This window comes from Zonotrichia albicollis, chromosome 7 (genome assembly GCF_047830755.1).
Source record: "Zonotrichia albicollis isolate bZonAlb1 chromosome 7, bZonAlb1.hap1, whole genome shotgun sequence".
Taxonomy (NCBI): Eukaryota; Metazoa; Chordata; class Aves; order Passeriformes; family Passerellidae; genus Zonotrichia; species Zonotrichia albicollis.
In genome coordinates this window covers 20,205,533-20,229,749 of record NC_133825.1, presented here as the reverse complement: position 1 = coordinate 20,229,749, position 24,217 = coordinate 20,205,533, and the positions used below count along the sequence as shown (strand labels likewise).

Below are 24,217 nucleotides of genomic sequence, written 5' to 3'. Positions count from 1 at the left end.
AGATTCATGGTTGGCTTGATCTTGTTTTTCATTTTTCTAATGGATTTTCCTCCCTGATGCTGCTTTTCTCCCCCAGTCCTTGACATATTCTGAGGAGCTCTTGCTCACCTCTGAATTCTTTATTAATGTGAGCACAGCGGAGCGGGGGACGATTGACAACGACGGGAGGAACACTGGGCTAAATGTCACTTGTCTGCGAGCAGCTCCTGTGCAATTGCTGCTGCTTTCTCTTTGTCACCAGGGGAGGAGAGTGGGGAATATTTGTGATGGAGAGCCAGCCTTTGTTTTGGGGAGGAATCTTTCTCTTTGAGCTGCACAGCCTTTGCCACCGGGGTTATCCACATCTGTGTGTGCTGTAATCAAAGGGTTCTTTATGGAAGTCAGGAATCCAAGAATTCAGAAGTTCTGGCTGGACCATTTGCTTTATTCTTCCCCCTTTAGTGTTGAGCCTAAGGCAGGAGCAAAGGAGTGATTCCTGATGGTTTCATGGCAAATCTGTGCATCAGAGTTGAATTAATCCTGGCTCAGTAGCTCCAAAACTGATGTTTCCAACACCTTCACTTCCTACGCGTGAATTTTGTGGGTAACTTGTTTCAGAAACTTTAGAAAAGTTCTGGTCTGTGCTTTTCCTATATTGGAGCATTTCCTACTTTAGAGCAGCATTAGCTTTCTCCTGAAGTGTTGCTCCATTTAATGAGTATTATATAATAATAATTTGAAGCATGTGACCCATGGCTGAGGGATGTTTTGTGTTGTCAGTGGCTCCAGGTTCCTTCACATCCAAGGGGATTATTGTTCCTCAACATCAGCTCCTTACACAGCCATCTCTACTCATCCCTCTGGCAAAGAATTAGAGAACTTATTTCTGATAGGATTTATTTTTAATAAATTAATAAGATTCTTATTAAGAAGAATTCGTATAAGAATTAAGAATTCTTATAAAGAATTCTTATATAGAATAATAGAAATCTTATTTATTAACTCCAGAATATTTATAGCAGTTTTAGAGTATTTTTTGCCCTAATTTGGAAGACAAAAATTTGTTTCAGTCACGATTTCCTGCTTGGTTAAAGTAACTCCACTGTTCTGCCCTGCTTCCTTCCCAGCCAAACTCATCCTATAGTTTGTGTTCCCAAGGCTTTCAGCCATGGCATTGTACAGGGTTTTTTCTCACAATTTGGACCAAAGTTTTATCTTATTTATCTATAAAAAGTATTTCTAATTGATTGTTTTAATTAAGAAAAAGTGATTTTTTTTTTTTTCCAAACAACAAGAGCTGTTGGTTCAGACCATCCTGTGCTTCCTCTTTGGTTGATGCAGCAGGTCCAGCTCAGCTCGAGGCTCCTGTGCCTGCTGCAGCCCCCAGGCTGGTGCTGTGGCTCTGTGCCAATCATCATCTGCCCATTAACTGCATATTAAAAACTCATTTCACTGGTTTTTCACTTAGTTTTTCCTAGAACCTATTGCTGTTGAGAAATGCAAGCTTTTCTGATGTTTTAAAGAAGTTTTAGCTCGCAATTTTTATATCTTACTGGTCTTGTCAATTGAAAAATAAGCCTTGCACTTTATATTTTCCATAGTATTTTGGAATATCTTCATAAAATGGTCTTTATTTAAGGTGACCCCTTGTTCTGATGAGAACAAACAAGAAACTTTCCTGTTGTGTTTTCTGCGTTCTGGTGACTGCCCCTGAACCTCTCTTTAAGATCACTTGGGGTTTGCTGAAGGCACATAAGGTTTTAAGCTGTAGTTAATACAGAGAAGTAAGAGTTTAGAGGCTTTTTTTCCCATCTGAGGAGGAGAGCAATGAGCAGGACTCTTTTTTTTTCTAGGAAATATTGCTGGAGGGTTTGGAATAAGATGATCTTTAAGGTTCCTTCCAACCTAACCCGTTCTGGGGATGGTTTAGGGGATTGTTTTGAACACAAACCATTCTGGGATTTTTGTAGCTGTTCATTGCCAGTCTGAAATACCTAGAAAGAGGCTGGGGGAGAAGAAGGGCCAAGTGATTTCTTTGGTTTTAAGAGCCACTGTTGGTTTGGAAGGCACCTCCCTTGGGATCATTCTCTGCTGTTCTGTCCCAGCTGTGTCACATTCCAGGTCTGGTTGTTTAGTAGAACCAGGCAACCCCTCAGCAGAGAATGATTGGCATCTGATTCCATGATTCAGAATGCTGAACATTTGCTTTATTAAAACTGTGCTATATTGCATTAATACTATATTATATTAACGAGATACTGTGCTACAAAGAATATTAAAGAATACTAAAGAAAATGCTGTGGCTGTCTTGAGACAGCCAGGACACAGCTTTGACCCACTATGCCAATTAATATTAATAAACAACCATCATCAGATTCCAATTAAGAACTCCATTTCAGGTAAACAATCTTCCTAACACGTTCCACATGTGCAAAAACAACAGGGGCAGGGAATAGAGATAATAAGAATTGTTTTCTCTTTCTCTGAGGTTCCTAGGAAATATCCTTGGGAAGTTGTGCCTGCCTGCTCTCTATGAATAGAGATCTGTGGCTACATGGCTGTGACTTCTGAGCTTTCCTGGCTCTCCTCCTGATATCCTGGCTTTCTCTCCCACAGAGCATGGGCTTCTCCCTGCCTGCAGCACCAGGAGGAGCCTGCTGAGCCAGCACAGGGGGAGGACGAGTGAGCTGCTCTGGGATGATGCCCTGGGTGCTTCTGCATGGCCATGGAATAAGGAGCAGCTGACAAGCAAGGCTGGGGGAGCTGTGGAAGGAAAAAAGAGCCCAGAGGAGAAGGAGGAATACAGTGCAGTCAGCTGGAGCTTTCATTGGAAGCCACACACCAACCCAGGGATGAAAGGTGGGTTAATTTCATTTTTTTTAAATTTCATTTTTTGGAGTAGCTGTTAGATGCAAAGAATGCACTTTTTTAATAATAAAGGAGAAAATCCCAGGGTCACTGAGGCTGGAAAATCCCTGCCAGCCCATGGAGTCCCAGCTGTGCCCAGTGCCCACCTTGTCCCCAGCCCAGAGCACTGAGTGCCACCTCCAGCCCTTCCTGGGACACCTGCAGGGCTGGGCACTCCACAACTGTCCCTCTTCCAATTCCTGAGTGCCTTTTCCAGGGAAAAATTCCTCCTGATATCCAACCCTGTGATTTGTCTCTAATACATATCTTTAATAAAGTTTGCTGTGGAACCTCTTATGTTAATTTGCTTAAGTTTGGTAAATTTACCTAATGTTTCATTTCATGTTGGTTCTGGGGATCAAATATCATGGGAATAAAATTTTCTAAGGAGCTGACAGGTTGGAGGTGCAGAGATTGAATGAAATGCTTGAATAGTGGAGGCAGGTTGAAGTGACAGAAAGGAGCAGGTCAGGATCCTTGTAGGAGGCTGAAATCAGATAAATACAGAATGGAAATGGAGAGTAAGAATGAAGTTTTCAAAAATAGCTTGAAGATTGTATCAGCTATCACATTACTCAATGCTTTTAAATCACAACTCTGTAGAATTCAGGAAATGCCGCTGTGGGCTGGCTAAAACATTCTTAACTGGACTTTGCAGGGGATATCCAAACACATGAGAGTAATGTTCCCTTCCAGCCTTTTCTTCTCTGTTTGCAGCTGATGGAAAGCATCCTTTTCAGGGTTGAAATTGTGGATAAAATTGTAGCTGGCAATTAGTGGCAATTAGAAAGAGAGTGTGAATTGTCTTCCATGCATCAGAAACAGAGCTGCTCTTGTTGGGTTTTAAAAGGGAAACATCTGATGTGGGAGGCACAGGTTGGGTAATTTTCCAGGTGTGACATTTAAGTATTTGCTCATCACACAGCTGCCTGAAAGGGTTCCTGCCCTGTGGGGAATGGGGGGTTATTAAATGTTGCAATAGATTTGCAGTTTGTGTTCTTGATCATCTCAGCAGTACAACCTGACCTTTATTTGTGTCATCACCTAAAATTTGATGTAATTAATTCCAGCGCACAAGATTACTGTACTCACATCTGTTTCCTTTGTCAGCCAGCCTGGTTAATTAACATTTGTGTTGGTGATTCTCAGTGAGATCTCCAAATATATTCAAAAAGCAACATTTAAATAGTTTATTTCTGTTTTTTTTTTCCTTTGTTTACTTGTTTTTTAATATTATATGTTATATTTTAGCACATTCTCTCCTAGCTGATACTCCTTCTTGATTGAGTTAATAGAAAATTAAATTGCTGTGAGGTTTTTAGGGTTGTACCTGTGCTTTCAGTTCCAAGGGGCAGTCAGTAATAAACCCTCCTTTGTGTCAGGAGTGGAGCAGCAAATCCTTCCCAGCACCATCAGCTCATGGAAACTTGCACACAAAATTCCACAGGTTCATCCTGTGCTAGGTTAGGTGTTATCTAGGCAGAAAATTTCTTTATTTTTGTGGACACAACAGGTTTGCAATCGACCTAGACAGGAAGTTGTAAGCTACTTTTAATGTTGCTGTTTAAGAGCATGTCCCAAAATCTCGTTTACAAAGTCAAATGATGACACAGAAAAACCCAGAAAATTCAAATGGAGCAGGCAGTCATTATTTATAGTTTACATTTAACTTAATTTTGTAAGGCCTAACAAGGATTAAACTACATGCAGGTTGTATTTGTGCAAAATGGCAAACATGAAGGAATTCTGGTTATTGACATTTTTCTATTTAGCATTGCAGGTGTTGCTCTCTTATAAATTTAAATAGAAAGCAAAATGCTCAGAAAGAGGAAAGTTTGAAAATATTTATTCTATTATAAAATGAGTCATGTCAACCAATTGGAGAAATTGTTAGCTCACAGTTGATCCAGAAAGGTCTTTTCCATGAGCCTGTTTTCAGTACTGCTCTTATTTAATGCAACCACTACAATTAAAAATGCCTCAGAAGCTCAGAGTTGCAGCAAACTTTTGGAATAATTTTGTGAAATAATGTTTTCCAGTGTAGCCTTCTATAATCTATACCACACTGCAGGTGTTTTTGTTTTGCTAATTTGAGAGGTTTTATAATTTTGAGATTTATTTTTAAAATGAGATTATTGAGATGAGATTGAGATTGAGATGAGAAGATAGATTGAGATGAGATTGAGATTACTGACTGTAATTGTCAGCTACATAGAAGTTCACTTTTGTAGATACCTCCTATACAAAACTATCACACTCACACACAAAAAAAAAAAGGTGAAAAGCAATTATGTTAAAATCAGTTTTCAGTCATGGAAATAAAATGCTTATCTCATGCTGTTCTCAACCAAACTCTTTGAAAAGCTGGCTGGATTGTGGTGTTCCCTCAGCAGTAGCTGTGGTTTGCACTCCAGTCCTAGGGGAGGATTGGAGTAGGAGCTGTAGAAAACAAAAAACTTGTGTCATTATTTTTCCTCCCTTCCCAAGTGTTCTTTTTCTCTCAGGTTAACTCAGGCAAAAGTGGTGAATTATTTCCAAAACTCGCAGTTGTTGTTTTCTTCCATCCTCAAATGAAAAGCCTCACTTGTTCTGGAGGGCAGATAGAGTAGCCAAGTTATTCTTTCTATTTATTTAGTGAAGAATGATTGCATGGCTGCTTAGCTTCTACCTTCAATGAGATTCAGCTTCTAATTATAAAAGAAGAGGGGAAAAAACCCCAATCTTTGTGTAGAAGTGCCTTTTTGCTTTTCATCCCTAATTGAATTGACAGATTGTTGAAAGAGACAACACTGTTATGAATATTGGCCCTTTTGCAGGCTGGAGGGCTGAAGTCTCATCTTGAGACTTGAAGTCTCATCTGGTTCTAAAATCAGAGTTGGAGAAAAAGCTCCTCAAGTGGTGCCTGACAACCCCTGAGCCCAGCATTTACTGGCATGCAGATTACACAGCTCTTCCTCAGCTTCCCTCCCTTCCCCAAAGCTGGCAGTCACCTCAGATTTACGTGGAGATTTCCTGGAAACTTTTTATTTCTTAGCAGTGGCACCTCTGCTGATGGCTGGAAGCTTGATTGGAATCAATAAATGTAATGAGTAGCAAGATTAATTCTCCCAGCACTCCAAAATCTTTTGGCAGTTGCATTAAACTTTCAAACCCTGTATAAATTTCTTCAAGCAAATTTATTTAGTGAGCTCCAGTTATGGCTGTCTTGGACAATACATGGATGTAATAAAAGTGTGGTTCAGGAAGGGGAAGGGGGAAGGAGCAAGTGCTCAGTGCCCAAAGTCAGGGGAGCAGCAGAGTGCTGGCACTAACTTGTATTAGTATTTATATAATTTATAAATACTTATTTATTACTATATATTTATATATACTAGTATTATTCTATAATATATATAATACAATACAGTATATATACTATATTATATATTATATTCTATATAATAGTGTATATATACTATTATATAAATATATATTTATATAATTATATACTAATTTATATATTATATATAATAAATATTATATAAATACATACTATATATAGTATATATTATATACTACATATTATAAATATATAATTTATATATATTATATAAATATATACTAATTTATATATATTTTTTAATAGTAAGGTGATGATCTTATTCTCTTTATGCTAAATAATAAGTTTTACACCTTTAAAACTTATTCCAAAAAGTAAAAAACAACCCACATAGTTTTTCACACTCCACTCACTCCTCCACATTCCTCTTACTAAACTAGATCACAAATAAACAACAAAACAAAACTTTCCTTTACTTTTGGTTAGTTTTAACTAACTAAAAAAAAAAAATTTCCTATATTTTCCCCCTTTTCTGTAAAGCTGTTTAAACCTACTCTAAACTAAACACAAAAAAACCCACCTACTTATAACCCCCCAAAGCATGTCTGGGCGCAGCATTTCCAAGACAAAAAAACCTAATCAAAAACTAAATAAGCGAAACTACAACCCAAAAGAAAACTTTTCTAAATTTGTCATCTCTTTTAAAACAACAAAAAAATTATAGTTTAATATTGTTAAGTTTTACTATTTTATTGTTTAATAAATAATTATTTTCCACTTTTCTCTAAAAAAATATTTTCCCCCTAAACCAAATAAAACATCAAATCTTCTTTTCTAAATTAAAAAAACCCTTTAAAAATTTTCTCCCAAACTTGCCCTAAACCAAAACAAATTCCTAGAAGGGTTTCAATTGGAAGGGACCTTCAACATAATCTAATCGCAGCCCCTAAATATAAAAGTATATATAAATTTATATATTTTAAAATATATATTATATTATAAATATTATGTAAATATAATTTTATATAAATATATAAATATTTAAATATATATATTCTTAAATATTTAAAATCAATGTATTTAATTATCAAAAGAAGACAGGGCTTCATTTGTGTACCTCAGACCTCTCTCCATGTATCAGATGGTTTAAATTCCAGCTTAAAGGAGCTCTCTTAAGTAGGAAGATTTCTTTTGTATTTCAATGCAAGCAGAATGTGAACAGAAAAAAATAGCTTTTCTCACTTTGGGCAGGAATGGTGTAAATCCTGTGTGTCCTTGGGGCTCTCTTGGCATCTTGCTAAGAGAGGAGATGATTCCTGCAGGAGAAGATGTAACAAGGAGTGCATGAAATGCTTCACATATGCATCAATTAAGGCTTTGAGTGTTCAGGTCAGCCAGAGTGGGGCTGGAATAAGAAAAATTAGCTTTTTCTGAGAAGTTGTACTGGCAGACATTGTCTTACTGCTTTCCAGAGGACAATTATCCATGAAAGTAAATTCTGGATAAGAGCACCCGTGTCCAGGGTTCTGTGTCATTGCAGCAATAATCCCTTGGAAGTGGCTGCTGGCTTGAAAAGCCTTTAAGGCTTTTCCAAGAGGCTGTGTCTGACTGGATGAGGATTGAACATCTAGTGGCTCTTCATTTATCTGTGCATAGTTTGTGTTCCCAGATCTCAGACAAACCCCTGGCTTTGAGAGCATCACCCCGGATCTATTTGGCATCGCAGTTTGGGGAGGAAAGAAAGGGCAAAAGGACAGAGTGAGCATCACCTGGGCTTTGTCACCAGGTTCTGTGCCAACCTGTTTGCCACCACCCCACCCTAAACCCAGCTCAGGGGGCACCTCCAGCACTGCAGCCGCTCACACCTCGGCAATCTTGAGTGATTTCTGGGGTTCTTTGAGTTCTGCCTGGAATTTTCTGTGGCTCAGAGTCATTGAGGTTGGAGAAGACCTCCAACGTCATTGAGTCCAGCCTTGGAGCCAACACCACCTTACTGGTAAAGGTTTAGGGCTTTACCAGGTGCAGAGCACAGAGTCCAAAATGGGATGAGAAATGTGCTGGATTTCCCGGGTTTGAGACAGTTCCAGCCTTCCTGAGGGCATTGAAGATGGGAGCAGTCTGGGAGTCATAGAAATTACTATGCCCTTAGGATGGGATCTGGAATCCCAGAGTCCCAGACTGGTTTGGGTTGGAAGGGATCTTGAATCCCATCCATTCCCACCCCTGCCATGGCAGGGACACCTTCCACCATCCCAGGCTGCTCCAGCCTGGCCTTGGGCACTGCCAGGGATCCAGGGACAGCCACAGCTGCTCTGGGCACCCTGTGCCAGGGCCTGCCCACCCTGCCAGGGAACAATTCCTCCCTAACAACCAATCTAAACCTCCTCTCTCTGGGTTTGAATCCATTCCTTGTGTTCTGTCACTACAGAAATCAGGCAGAAAAGCCCATGTGTTTTAAGCACCCAAATTTACAAGGATTGACGGCTTCCCTGCAATGTCATGTCCATTGGTGTCCATGGATGGCTTCTTCCCAAGTGTTTGAGACAAGTCAGATGAGGGTGTGGAAGTCTGATAAGTGGGCCTGAATTATCAACTCAACTTCTCAGCAGATGGACACAAAATATTCTTAAATCATATAAATTATATGGCGATAATTAGAGCTGCAGTGTTGATGTTGCCTTTTCTCAGTCCATGTTTCCTAACCTTAGCATGTCCTAGAAATAAGATCAGACAAAATACACTCGTTCCCCAGCCCAACCACAAATTTAACTGCCAAAGTTCTATTTTTCCAGGGAATACTGTGTTTGTAGCCTTCAAATCCTTGGCTGTTTTAGTGTCTTGCCTTTACTTTTTGGGTGGGTTTTGTTTGCTTTATTATTGTTATTATTGCTATTATTATTATTATTATTATTATTAATATTATTATTACTACTACTATTATTGCTACTATTATTACTACTATTATTACTACTATTATTTACTATTATTTACTATTATTGTTGCCTAATTGGTTTCTTTAGAAAGTTTCAAAGCAAAAGCAAACAGAGCATTTTTTCCCTTTCCATTTAGCAAATGTTACCTGCAAGGTTGCAGAGCTCTCATGGCTGGAAATAGCCCAAGTTTTCAAATTTGAAATTTATATCCAGGCAATTCTGAGGAAGAATGCTTGGGTATATGTGCTTAGATAATGAGTTTACAGAAACAGGTAAAGCAGCTTTTCTGAGCTGTTTTGGGGATTGCTGCTGCAGTGTTTACACTGGAATTGTTGCTTTGCTGTGATATCTGTAGATATCTGTATAAGGTTTAAATTGTAAAGGCCGAAAGATTCAGGCTAAGAAGGCACTTTCCTAGGCAATATTTGCATTATAGCTGAGAGCTCAAAGAGGTTTTGTAGAAATTTGCTGCCTCTGTTTTCCTGTTTTTCCTTCTGTCTGGAACCCATGGCCAAGGAGAGGTGCAGGGACTGTCCCAAATACAAAAAGCTCTGGGGACAGAGCTCCTGCCATGGGAATCTCCAGTGCTTTGCTCTCCCAGGCTCTGCTCCATGAGCAAACAGGCCCAGAGTTTGCATTTTACTGAAATAAGTTGACCTTTTCTGTCTGCAATCAATTCATCTTACAACCAGGAACTTGAACATTGATTTTTACAGGAAGGTGTTGTAGTAAGAACAGTGAAAATAGGGGCAGGGAAAAAATATTGTAAAAATGCCACTTATTTTTGTTGTGGAGACAGATCAGTCACTGCTGGGGATTTAATGTGCTTTGTGTTTTTAGAGGCAGAAATGTTGGGTTTTCATTTTTACATGGGGACAGGAATCAAACTAAGACAGTTTTCCAGGGAAAAGAAGCCAACCAAGACAGTTTTCCATGGAAAAGAGCAACAGCCTGGGTCAGAGAGGAGAGGAAGGTGTGCCCTGTGGCACTGGGACTTTGCAGCAGCCCTGGAACACCCTGAACAGCCTCGCAAAGCAAATGTGTCACCAGCAGAACCCCAAATATGAGCTGGGCCTTCAAAATCTCATTTAAATCTCATTCTTAGCAAGCCCAGGCCAAGCCATGCTACTGCTATGGGGTTAATATGAGTGAAATCCAATTTTCTTGATGGTTTCTTGTTGACTTGATGATTTCTTGTTGACTTTAGAGTTGATTTCCTTTTACCAGTGGCCCTGCTAATCCTCCCCTCAAAGTGCTGATTGCCAAGGTCGTGATTTTTATCAGGAGTCCAGCAGTAATGGGAATTTCATAGCAATTTTAATCACTTTTTTTTTTGACGTGAAATGATTTTTTTTTTCCCTTTGATTTCTTTATTGCTGTCATCAAGACAGGGTATATTCTGACATCCACTTCAGACCAAGTAAATGCCATCGTTATAATCATCAGAGGGAGTAATGGGCACATAAATTTTTCAGTGAGCAGGCAGTGGAGATGAAATGACATCCTGCAAGTGTGCCAGATTTCTCCTGGTACCCAAGGGTTTGGAATGGTATTCACAATCCAAGCTTGGGATAAGTGGCATTCCCAAACATTCCTAAATAATGGAAATTATTGTGTTGCGCTGAGAATTGGTTTTGCCCTTTCTCCTAGGAGAAACTTCCTGCCAAAACTCAATTTTTCTGGGGAATACTGTATTTGTAGCTTTCAAATCCTTGGCTGTTTTCATGTCTTGCCTTTAGATTTTGAAGGGGATTTTTGTTTTCTACTACTACTATTATTATTGTTGTTGTTGTTATTATTATTATTATTATTTTTATTATTTTTATTATTATTATTTACCTGATTTGTTTCTTTAGAAAGTTTCAATGCAAAAGCAAACGAGGCAATTTTTTCTTTCTATTTAACCAATGTGATCTGCAGGAACAAGTTTGGGATAGCTTAAATTATCAAATTTGAAATTTATATCCAAGCATTTCTGAGGATGAATGTGCTTAGATAATTAGTTTGGGTTGAGCTAAATTAAAATTAATGTAAACAAAACCACAAACTTCACAGTCCAGCAAAAACATCACTTTTTTAAACGAAAAAAAAGGAAAGTATTTTGTATTTGAGGTCCTTTAATTGGGGGTGTTGTTCTGGGGAGTAAACTGGTATGGCTAATGAAAAATAAGGAGCAGACTGGGATTTCCAAGGGGGGAAAGGAACCATGGATTCTTTAAACAATAGATGTAGGAGCACCAGGGCATTATAAGATACTGTAAATCTGTTATTGTACTTAAGGGCTGAATTGCCTTGTAATGTGCATGGTTAACATCATACACGTGTTTTTTTACAAAAAAACCTATTCAAAATATTCAGTTTACTTCTTGAGAAGCCATTTTTCAAGAGACATGCCAGTTATTGTTTACTCCTAGCAGCTTGTCCGCTGTGACGTAATTATTATTTTAATGACAAGGCATTAATTGAGCAGCTCTCTAATAGCTGTGCCTGGCTGAGTTTTGGTTTCCTCCAAACTGTGGGTTCCCCCAGAGCAGATGGACCTGTGTACCTGAGTCCTTGGTGACTCTGCTGGGAGTCACAATGTGATTCCCTGGAATCACAATATCCCAAAGTGAATGGGAATCATCAAGTTTGGTTCCCTTCTCCTCACAGGATGACCTAAACTTCAATATTCTGTCTGAAAGGCTGTCCTCATTCCTTGGGAAGCCTGTTCAGTGCCTCATGACCTATGGGGGAAGAGCCTTTCCCGAAAATCCAGCCTAAATCCTCCCAGGAAGGGAAGGGAGCTGCTGTTTTGTAAATTCCTCAGCAGAACAGAGTGGGAGAAACCTTCTCTTTATGTAGTCCTTCAGTGACTCTGAAAAATACATTAAAATATTTTGGAGTAGAGTGTAGGATTCTGTTGGAATTTTGGTCGCTGAGAATTTCAGAATTTTTGTGCTGGTAGATAGTGACTCCTAAGAGAATACTGTATTTGACCTGAGGTCATGGAAAAAGTTTCTAAAATTGAATTATAGAACTTGGTTTATAGGTGTGGAGTTTGAATAGAAGTGTGTAATATCACATGGTGGAAAACTTGGAGTTTAAAGTTTTAGAATATAGAAATGTATATAAAGCACAATGGAGGGTTTAGGGTGGAGACTGGTCCTTCTTCACCATCTTCTCCATGGGTTTGGGTGGTTTTGTGTAATTGGATTAAAAAGTCCCCATTGCAGGCCATGGGTGGTTGGTTATTGGATTAAAATTAAAAATAATTCTGGTGTCATTTCTTAATTGGACAGTTTATCCTTAAAAGGCCTTGTAGGGAGAGAGATGGGGCTCCATTTTTAGTTTGGTAGAATAAAGTGCTATAGAGCTCACAGTTTGTGAGACTGTAATATCGATAACAACTAATAAACATCTGAGTCTAAACAAGAAGTACCAACTCACACATTTAATCCCAATTCTGATTAAAAAAAAAAAAAAAGTTAATGTTCTGCAGAATTCACATTGACATTCCCAAGTTGTCCTTTGGGGGGTGAAAGCTGCAGCTCCACACCTCAGAACACAGAGTTCCTGCTCATCCCATCCCATATTCTATGGCATCCAGATGTGTTCAATGCTGCCTGCTGCCAGGGTGGCTTCAGAGCAAAGCTGCAGCTGGAAGCTGTTTTGGATGTTTCTGCCCTTTTTACATGAGGCATTCCAATAGTAAACACCCCCATGAACAACAGTTCTGGGATTCTTTGTGGCAGAAGGTAAAGGGAGCAGATTTCTAGCCCATCGAAAATTGGATTGGTAGTGCAAATGGGATAAAATAATATTGCAAAGATCACTGGGCAGGCCAGAAATGTATGTTGATAATCAGGTTTATTTTTCAGTTATGAAGAACTAAATATAATAGAGCTATAATTTGGGGGGAATCATAGAAGGAGCGTGTTCCCAGAAAGAGTTCTTTAGTAACAAGAGAAGCTGGAAATCTCCTTGTCTTCCGTGAGTAATGACCTGGAATGGACAGCTCTAATTCCCTCTTTAAAAAATGCATTGGGAACTTCACCAGTCCTCCTTGTGTGCCTGGTGGAGCATCTGCAATTCCATGAAATGCCTGTCAAAAGCTCTGCTCTGTAATCCTGCCAGTTGCTGTGGCTTATGCAGCTTCAATTATTGAATGCCCAAACTTTTTGTCCTTCCCTCAAGACCTGAGCTGCAAAATTGCTTTTACAGGGTTTAAATTTTGATTTTTTAAATTTTTTTTTTCAGTTTTGCAGAGCTTTTAGTGCTTGAATCAAAGCAGCCATGAAATAAGTGGGGTAATGTGTCAGGGAGGATTCTTGTTAGTCAGTGGAACATTAGCACCACACATTTTTTTTGTCTGAGTACCTTCCAGAGGACTCAAAACCATTCAATTTCTCCTCCTTTCCATGCATGAATCCTTTGTGAAGCACTGCAGAAATGGCAAACATCAGGGTTGCATGTGGAAGCATGTCTGGGAAGAAGCCAGGATAATTTTTCCTCTCAAATTCCCATTTCTGGTCCCCTGTTCTGTAACCTGCTGTCCAACCCCTTCCTTCCCACAGGAAGGAATTCCCAAATCCCAAAGCCAGTGACTCTGGGGCCATGGAGCTGCCACTGTGTATCCCCAAGGCCACAATCAGGATGGGTGAACCAATTATGTGATAATTAAAAATCCAGTAGGACTTTGCTGCCTTTCCCCTAAATAGGACAGGTTTTACACCTCAGGGATTGTTTTAATTAATATTAATTGGTGGTTCTAATTTAACATTCAGACTGAGCACTTCTGACCAGGTAACTGCTGAGTGCTGCAAATTTGAGCCTCCCCAGTGCCATTTTTTATTACTAAGTTTTAAATAAATAAGTGGAGTATAGAAAGCAAATTGGACATGAACTACTGTTGGAAGCAGATGCTTTTCAGAACCTTTTCCAGCTTTCCCAGAGATCTTTGTGCTAAACATAGTGGGGAAAGAATTCTTTTGTTTCCCATAGCATGAAAAAATTTCTACAGCATTTAAAATTTTTATTTTAAATCATTTAATTTGATTTTCTTTAAAATTATCTGACACGTTTTCAAAGAATCCTAGAATGGTTTGGATTGGAAGGACTTTAAAGATGATCCAATATAATCCCTGCCATGGGCAGGGACACCTTCAACTGTCCCAGGCTGCTCCAAGCCCAAGGTTAAATTCATTACTTACAGGATTTCCCTTATTGATTATCTCTGTGTTTATTTTTCTGTGACACTGAGACATTTGGAGGTTTTTTGGTTTGTTATTATCCTTATAAATACATATTGCCACTTTACAGCTATATCTGAGCTCTCAGGCTTTGATCATTGTGAGCAATCTGTGCCCTCTCCCTTCTCAGACCCTTTGTCCCCTCCTTCTGTCACCCTATCCCTCTCCTGCCACCTGCAACATCATTCCAGAGTCCATCATTCCAGAATGGTCCTAATATTTGGAGATTTCAGCTGAGCTTTGTGCTGGCTTTCCTGAGCACTTTTGGGGTGCTGAGTTGGTGTTTTGGGTTTGGGGCTTTTTGGGATTTGGGGCTTTGTCACAGTCAGATTTTCATGAGGTTGGGAAGCTTATCTCCCAAATTTCCATTTTTCTTCAAGGTCTTTGAACAGTGGGGGTAGAAGAACCTCTCAATGAAACAATGTCTCTTGCAATTCTGATTGTCAAATATGGGCCCTCACAACCCCTGGGCATTTGGGACAAGACCAGGGAAAGAATTTGATCTGTTTGAAGTATTATTAACCTATTTTTAGTGCCCAGAAACCATGAATGCACATGTATCATCATTCCAGAATGGTCCTAACATTTGGAGATTTCAGCTGAGCTTTGTGATGACTTTCCTGAGCATTTCTGGAGTGTTGAGTTGATGTTTTGGGTTTGGGGCTTTTTCAGATCTGACAGCTTGTCAAAGTCAGATTTTCATGAGATTGGGGAACTTATCTCCCAAATTTCCATTTTTCTTCAAGGTCTTTGAACAGTGGGGGTTGAAGAACCTCTCAATCAAACAATGTCTCTTGCAATTCTGATTGTCAAATATGGGCCCTCACAACTGCTGGGCAGTTGAAACAACGCCAGGCAAGGAATTTGATCTGTTTGAAGTTTTATTAACCTATTTTTAGTGCCCAGGAACCATGAATGCTCTTTCTCCTGAGTATAAAGGTAGGGAGGAGAACAAAAATTATGCTTATACAAATCATTTTGCCTTTTGTCTGCAAAAGGGGTCAACCTCCATTCCCAGAATTGTTCCAGCTGCTTGAACCTCTGCTCAAGTGGACGTTCAAGCGCTGCCTGGTTTTGAAGGTTTGATCCCCAGCTGCCTATTGATTAAATTCTAATAAATTCTCTTTGGGAAAAGAGGCCATTTCAGCTTAAATACCCAGCAGGAGCTTGGAGGTGATGGCAGGAGCTTTCCTCTTCCTGCCTGTGGCTTTCTGTTGTCCCCTGTGTTTCAAGGCAGCAAAGACACATTGTTCTATAGAAAACATAAAAATCAGCTTTGCAAATTGCTGAAACCTTTTCATTTAAACAATTAAGGCACATAGAGCATTCTCTCCAATGCCTCTCTGAATAGTGATGACCCCCATTAAAATGGTTATGGAGTTCTTCTGAGTTGCATAACCTACATATCCGTGGTGAAACCGCTATAATTAACTCCATTTTTATTGGCTTTAGAGGGATTTGTGCTGAATGTGGGGACACACAGCTCCAGGTTGGTGGTGCCTTCCATTCAAGTCCTGCAAATCTCAGCGTGGCTCAGAATTGGCCTCTCAGAGCCAAACTTTAAAGGCCATTGTGGAGCTGGGCTGAGAGATTAAATAAAGAGCAGCACAGAGCGGCACTGCCTTGGGTTTGGAGTGGGTTTTACAGAGCAACAGGAGATTTAGAGGCTGGCAGAAATATGGAGTTTTGCTGATTTGCATTTCTCTTCAGATCAGGAGGATTTCCATAATTTGCTTGGGAAAATATCTTTCAAAGTCATCCTTAGGGCTTTTTTATCACTATTTTACCTCCTAACCTAACAGATGTTTTCGAGCAGTTAACTTCTGATAAGCATATGACAAGTTTTGTTAAGGTCTAGAGGGGGAAAAAAAATAATCTGTGCCTCAGTCTTGTGGTAAAATTTTTATGGTAACTGGGTGAGAAGAGAGGAAACCTTTCTGAAATATGGAGAGTGTTTCCCTGATGGACATTGCACAAAGGGGTTTGTATCAATGAACTGTGGAAGGAACTGGATTTCACAGTGGCCATCCCTTTTTTCCCAAATTTCCCAAAAGAGAGAGCTGCTCACCACAAGCAGCTGTAGTTTGGCCAAACAGTTGATAATATATAATTATTTTATTTCTGTTGTTATTTTTGATGGTGAGATATAAAGTTCTGAGTAATCAGAGCTCTTTATGCACTCTTAGCTCTGAATTTGTCCTCCTCAGGTCAGGCCATTCCTAAGGTGCTGTTCAATGTAGAAATTGAAATAAACTCTACAAAACAAAACGCTGACCTGAGACCACAAAAAGTGTTTTTCATTCCTCTCAGTACAAGATGAGATTGAAAAGAAAACATCCTTACCTTAATTTTCATCGTCATCATGAAGCTGTAATTTCCACTTTCATGAAAGAGGCTCATTTCTATTACAATGAAGCTGTCATTAAGTAGGAGCTGCTCTCCTGAGAGATTTTCCTGTTGGTGTGGGCAAATCCTAATCCCACAGGACATTCCTGGGAGTGATTTTTGATTGCACAGATTTCTCCATGGAAGGGAATTGTGCACATGAAAGAAGCAGGAGACTGCAGGAATCCTTCAGACATTCCTGAATGTTCTCTGCATGAACAGGACAAGCCTCCTTTAAAGAAGGTTGCTCTGGAAATGTGGGCTCAGCTCTAGAAAAGAGTTTGTTCATCCTCTATCCAAAACATACTCACATAGTAGGAGTAATAGGAGAGACTGGGAGGTGTTCAAGGCAAATGAAAAAAAAAAAAGTAAAAAAGGAGAAAACAATGTTTTTAAATGGCTCCCACCCCTTCATTGGGAGTAGTCCCACCTACTGAAGTCAGATATGGAAATTATGGGGGTTTTTGTTTGAATTTCTTCTGTTCTGAGTCAGTAATAGGTTGGTGGAAAGTAAAAATGTCTGTCAGCTTCTCCCTGGGTCACTGAAATGCATAATTCTGTAATTTTCCATGCAGTCCAACAGAAATGGGGCTGGAGGAAGTTCTGATCTCCTGTTTCCCCTCTTGAGGCGAGGAAGGTGCACAGAGATGTGCATTTGCTTTGGTAAATTCAGAACAACCACAGCTCTTTTTATCTGCATTCCTGACTTGCTTGCATGCCTGGTGAAGCATATTCTCAGCCACCATCACTTTTTGGATGAAAAAGTCAGCTGTAAGATGTTGGCTAGCTTGGTATTACCAAAACTGGGGCTTGGCAGAACACCTGGGGGACATTTGCAGATGGCCATGGGCATTGATCCTCTAGCCAGTGCCAGGGGTAATTGCCAGGGATAATTCTGGATTTCTCCACTTGTGGAGAATTTCTTCACTTGTTCCAGCCTGTTGGCATTCCCAGGTGAAGCTGCTGGAGCAGCAGCTGCTTGTGCTGCTCCCTTGTTGGACAGCACCCTTTTCTGACCCAGAGATGGGGCAACTGAGAGGTGTTTTAAAAGCTTTTACTCCATTTTCAGTCTCATGAGGAGGGTGAGACAATACAGATGTTATAATTCACACCATCACAATCAGAAGCCAGTTATTTCTTAATTACAATACATTATAAGTGTTTCTTAGCCTATCAGCTTTCTGCCTCACCATGCTGGAGATGTCTTGAAGCCAATAATCTAAAACTACCCTTCATGCATCTTTCATAGTTCTATTTCTCCAAAGTATCTAGTCTTATTTGCAAGGCCATCTTTTGAAGCTTTTTTCTAGCTCCATTTCTCTCTCAATGCCATTTCTAAGTCAGCATTTCTTATCTCAAAGCTTGCATACAGATGCACACTGTGTGGGCTTTCTATCAGGCTCTGAGAACTCTCTACAAATCCATTTCCCACATTTCCCCCTCTCTCTTGAACTGAAAAAACCTCTGAGACTCTCTTGACTCCCACACTCTGACCCTGCTGTCCTGTCTAATGGAGTCTGAGTCCTCAGCCACCTGGGGACAGTGCCACAGGTGACATCTCTCAGGCATTCCTGTGCCCATGGAGCAAACAGCAGATAATAATCAATTTCTTGGTTGATTCCCTAAAACTTTCCATAAGAGGACTTTGATGGCATTGACCTTCAGTTTTGTTTTTCTGTGAAGCACCTTTATCCTCCCACATCATTCACACGGAACTATTAAGAAGTGCTTTCAACATCACAAAGTGCCCAGAGCAGCTGTGGCTGCCCCTGGATCCCTGGAAGTGTCCAAATCCAGGCTGGATGGGATTTGGAGCAACCTGGGACAGTGGAAGGTGTCCCTGCCCATGGAACTGAATGGATTTTAAGGTCCCTTCCCACCCAGACCATTCTGGAATCCTGGAATTCCTAATGAGCTGGGACTTCTTGAACCAGTAAAAGTAAGGCAGGGGATGGGGAGACAAATTAAATCCAAGAGGTTTCAGAGAATTTTGGATCTCTAGAGTAAGGTTTGGTTAATGAACAACAAGCAAAGCTCTTCTGATTATATTGTGTGTATCAACATCCTCTCCTCAGACCCTCCCCAAATCCCACCTTGTTCAGATGATTCTGTGAAAGATTGAAGCGTAAAGGAAGTTTTACCCTTTTTTTTTTTTTGTGGTAGAGATCAGAACCAGGGTAAAAACCTGCCAGGATAAATAACACAAGTATTGTTCTATTGATTGTGAGTGCCTTTGCTCCAGTCTGCTTTCCCATGTCCTTTAGCAATTTTCCAGGGCAGAGAACTAATTCTGCTGAGATTCCCTCACTGAAATGACAATTCCAGAGCTTCCTCTGGGGACAGCCAGGAGTGTGATCAGATTTGCAATCTGTAAACTCCTATTGATTTGCTTTCTAAAAACTTCCTAAGAAATCCCACCTGGGTGTAGAATTCCTCTGAACTCCATCAGCCTCTCTAACAAGTTCTTCAAAAGAATTATTATCTTTTAAATAGGACTGCAGTAGTGTGTTCTTGAAAGAATATGAAATTAAATTACCTGAGCTGGAATGCAGTTATTAGAGGAGGTTTAGGATGAGGCATAAAAATAGATTATCTGTCTATATTTAGGATATATACGTGCATTAGATAATTAAAAATCATGTACATCTTCCTGGGTTGCTTGGGGGGCTTTGTTTAATGATTGCAAAGTCAATGGGATTTTTAGGGCTTTTATTCCCATATCAGTTCATACAGATACAGGTTGTATTGGAAAGCCATTTAACAACAAAGAAATGGGTATTGCTCCAAAAGTGCCATCATTTTTTTAGGTATTGAGTTCATATATACAAAATTTTATCTACTCCTCAGCCTTAATTCTGGCTGCAAGAGTTGGATGTTGTACTCCACAAGCCAAGAGGGGACTGCCTTTTCTACAGAGCACAGGAAAGTTGTTTTTTGTTTTTACTCAGTCTCTCTTGTTCTTTTTGTACACCAGAATACCCTACCATTAAACCCTATATATGTGATTACATTAATGCTGATTGCATTCAGTAGGCACAAGGATGAAAATGGGATTTAAGGTTAGAATTGGGCTTTGCTCCTTCTCATGGAGTGCATGAAATACAGATTTTCTAAGCCATGAGCACCATCTCTACCCAACCCAGAGCAGAGAGGCTCAAAGGTTGCACCTGGATCATCTTGGAGGTCTTTCCAACCTTATTGATTCTGGGAGCGTGAAACAACAGCTGTTTTTAGGGAGGTTTGGGTCTGTGGAGACGGGTTTGGTATTTTGATGTCAGAGTTCAAAGGGGATGCAGTTTTGGAGCAGTGTCCTTGTGCAGGGATTGCCTGCAGTGCCCAGGGGATACACCCAGCCCCAAAAGTGCACTGGGGTTCCCAAAAGTGCCCTGGGATTTCACTGAAACCCTGCAGGAAGCCTTTGGGAGTTGCAAGAGAGACTGAAGATGAGCCAGGCTTGGAATATTTTGCCCTGACTTTTTTTGTTTAACTTAGAGGAAGAAGGCTAAATTTGTATGCAAGCCTAAGTGGGAGGGACCTGGCAGCAAAGCTGAGCACATCAAATGTGGAATTCTCAGCTCACTGAGAGATGAGGGTGAAGAACTTTGATCAGGATGTGTCAGTGGGGGCAATTTGTGACTGTGGGAGGGTGGTGGAGTCACAGGTTTGTTTCAGTGTCAGCCCTGTCCGCCAGCATATGTCAAATAAGTCTGGTTTGAAACAGAGAGGGGAAGCAAAATGCTCTCATAATTCAAGTTTTCATCAGTTATCTTCACTGGCTGGTTCCTCAGCTGGTCCCATAGATATCCTTTGTATCCTGGGGCATACCAAAAGGTGAGTCAGAAGAGCTCTAAAAACTGAGGGGAAACAAATGTAGAGTTTGAAAAACTCTCAGCTTTGTGTGTTGTAGGGAGTGAAGTTTCGTAGGACTCTTTGCAGCATTGAAGAATTTGGTAATTAAAGAAAAATGCCTTTGTGTCAAAAAACCCCTTTTGTGCTTTTGAAGTGATGGGAAGATGCAATTCCAGAAATGCTGTGAGCAAAGTACATTTTCCTGCTTTGCTGAGATCTAGCCCAGAAGGCCACAGGTGACTGAAATAAATATTGTGTTTCAGAGTAGAGGAGTCCTTTGCAGGAGAAATGAGTATCAGGCAGAGGGCAGAGAGCAGGGGTTATTTATTCTGCACTGAAGAGCGTGTGACACTCAGAAATGGAACAAACTCTGTCTGAAATGATGTGAGGAAGAAGCTCATGGGTGAAAATGATACAAATGGAAGAGTTTTTGATCATTGCAACTGGATTTGAGTGTTAGACAATATCATTGCTGGAGTTAAAAGCTGAAATTCCTGACTGCTTACCAGCACAAGGGTAGGGAGTGTGGGAAAGCAGCAGATCCCCAAAGCCAGCAGAAATGGGGAAATTGGAGGCCTGTCAGAAATGTGCTTTATTCTGATGTCAAGCAGCAGTCACAGGTGGTGCCTTGTCACCATCATATTTTCTGGAAAAATCCCTTCTCCAGAATTTCTTCTCTGGGAAGTTGAGAAGCCTCTGGGAAAATGAAAACAATAATTATCTGATTTGCTTCTCCTGTGTTTGCTGCTTTGGAATGTGGTTTGGACATTGTTTACCAACTGGCCATTGTTTGATTGGTTTCATGTGAATTGTTTCGACCTAATGATCAATCCCAGCCAGGCTGTGTCAGGACTCTGGAAGGAGCAATGAGTTTTTCATTATTATCTTTTAGCCTTGTGCAAGTATCCTCTCTCTATTCTTTAGTATAGTTATTATAGCATTCTTTAACATAATATAATATAATAAAATAATAAATGAGCCTTCATATAACATGGAAGCAGATTCATAATTTCCTCCCCACAACAGGGGACCCCCAAAAATACCACAGAGCCTCTCATGGAAATGTGTGTGACACTCGTGGTTTCTGATGTGAGAAGAGCCCGTAAATCCTCTCACTGTCCCTCAGAAGTTATTAATTGTTGTGGCAAGTGTAATTATCACAGGATCTTTGTCCTTTCTGACTTGGAGAGCTATGGCACAATGGACCTTTTTAGGATCTGTTCACCTTGATTGTCTGGGTCAAGTTATCTTTCCTTGTCCTTTTTTGTTCAGGTTTAGATGTTTATTAGTTTTTATTTATATTACAATTTTATAAACTGTGAGCTTTATAGTACGTTTTTTAAATTACTTAAAACTGGATTTTTCTCTTTTTTTATATAAGGTTTTTTAAGGATAAACTGACTAATTAAGAAATGAAGCTTTAACTATTTTTATTTTTAACTTAATAACTACTTGTGTTTTGTAATGTGGACTTTTTTATTTAATTACATAATATTACTTAAAAATATGAAAAAGAATGTGAAGAAGGACTAGTTTCTATTTTAAAACTTTTGTTATATATATTATTATATTTTAAAACTTAAAAGTAGGTAGTATCACATAGTAAAAAACTTAATTTAAACTACATACTTACAATTTTAGTTCTATTATTTAATTACCTAATATTACTTGAGGTTATGAAGAAGAAGGTGAAGAAAAATGATTAGTTTCTGTTTTAAAACTTTCATTTTTTAATATATATTATTCTATTTTAAAACTTTGTTTTTTACTCTGTGATATATTTTTTTATTTAAATGACAGTTATTATTTTAATTCTATTATTTAATTACATAATATTACTTAAATTTATGAAGAAGGTTAAGAAGGATTAATTTCTATTCTAAAACTTTTGTTATATGTTATTATATTTTAAAACCTTAAACTTTAATATTTTACTATGTGATATATATTTTTATTTAAACAACATACTTATAATTTTAGTGCTATTATTTATTTACATAGTATTACTTAATAATACTTAATAATACTTAATAATACTTAAAGTTTCTTTTTACAACTTTTGTTATCTATGTTATTATATTTTAAAACTCTAAACTTTGAGTTTACTATGTCATACTACATAGTTTTGTTTAAGCTAGATGTTTATTATTTTAGTTCTATTTTTAATTAAATAATATTACTTAATCTTGTGAAGAAGGGGAAGAAGAAGGGTTTGTTTGTGTTTTAAAATTTTTATTTTGTTCTATATATATTATTATATTTTAAAACTTCAAGCTTTTTACTATGTGATACTACATACTTTTATTTAAATTACATACTTATTTTAGTTTTATTATTTAATTGTCATGTTACTTAAGCTTATGAAGAAGGATTAGTTTCTGTTTTAAAACTTCTATTTTGTTATATATATTATTATATTTTAAAACTAAGCTTTTTACTATGTGATATTATACACTTTTATTTAAACTACATAATTATAATTTTAGTTCTATTATTTAATTACATAATATTATTTGAATTTATGAAGAAGGCTAAGAAGAAGGATTAGTTTCTATTTTACAACTTTCATTATCTATATTATTATATTTTAAAGCTTTAAACTTTGAGTTTATGTAATACTACATACTTTTATTTAAACTACATATTTATTATTTTAGTCCTAATATTTAATTACATAATATTACTTAAACTTAGAAAGAAGGTAAAAAAAAAAGGATGAGTTTCTGTTTTAAAATTTTTATTTTGTTATATCATTATATTTTAAAACTTTAAGTTTTTTACTATGTTATGGATATTATATACTTTTACTTAAACTACCTACTTATAATTTTAGTTGTATTATTTCATTTTGGATATTTTCTCTATGCTCTTAGGTTAAATGTAGTGGTTTTTTGGGGTTTAGTGTCTGATAGTACAGAAAGTTTAAAGTTTTCAGTAACTGGGGTTCTTATAGGAAAAGTTCTTGAATTCTTGGCTGTGAAGAAAGGGGAAAATCCCCAGATTTGGGGCTTTATGGCTTTCCAGTGACTGCTCTGAGGGATGCACTGATGCAATATTCCTTCAGAGGAATAATTCTGTGCCTCCTTTCCCTGGGATTGCTCAGCCAAATGTATTTCCAACCTTAAGATGGAATTTGAGTGCCAAGGTGAATATGTTGGCTAAGTAGCAAGTACAGAGTAGTTGAAAGAGGATGGAAAGGATGAAGTTTAAAGGCACCCAAAAAAGAGAGAGATCCTGATATTATCAGTGGTGTTGCTCATTTTTTGTTTGAGGTAATGTTGCATTTTTCACCCCTTTTGCTCCTTTCTGCCCTACCTTAGAGCTTCTTTCCTTCCAGGGCACTGTGCAGGTGCTGGATGTCCACAATTAAGGAGATTGTGGCTTTCAGTTCTCCCCTTTTCCATTTCTGCTTAAATACTTTTTGGATTTAATCTAGATTTTTATGGGAGCTGTAAACTCAGTGCTGTTTAGCAAAGGTTAAATGGATAAACCAGAGATTCTGATGGAGCCACTGCTGAAGGAACATTTGAGCAGTTTGAGCGTTACTTGTACCCACTATTAAATTTAGGACTCTTCAGAACTCAGCAAGGTTTTTTCATTCATCTTGTCCAGTG

The 24,217-nt window shown here is 38.6% G+C and overlaps 1 protein-coding gene across 10 annotated transcripts in view; it reads left to right on the top strand.

The window, feature by feature from the left end:
- The window catches only part of PCDH15 (protocadherin related 15), a 630,962-nt gene that overhangs the window by 109,485 nt on the left and 497,260 nt on the right, over positions 1 to 24,217 (top strand). For all 10 annotated transcript variants that reach the window (XM_074544551.1, XM_074544552.1, XM_074544553.1 and 7 more), the window contains exon 2: positions 2,596 to 2,838. The gene's annotated coding sequence lies outside the window, so the exon portion shown is untranslated. The remainder of the gene's footprint in view (positions 1 to 2,595; positions 2,839 to 24,217) is intronic.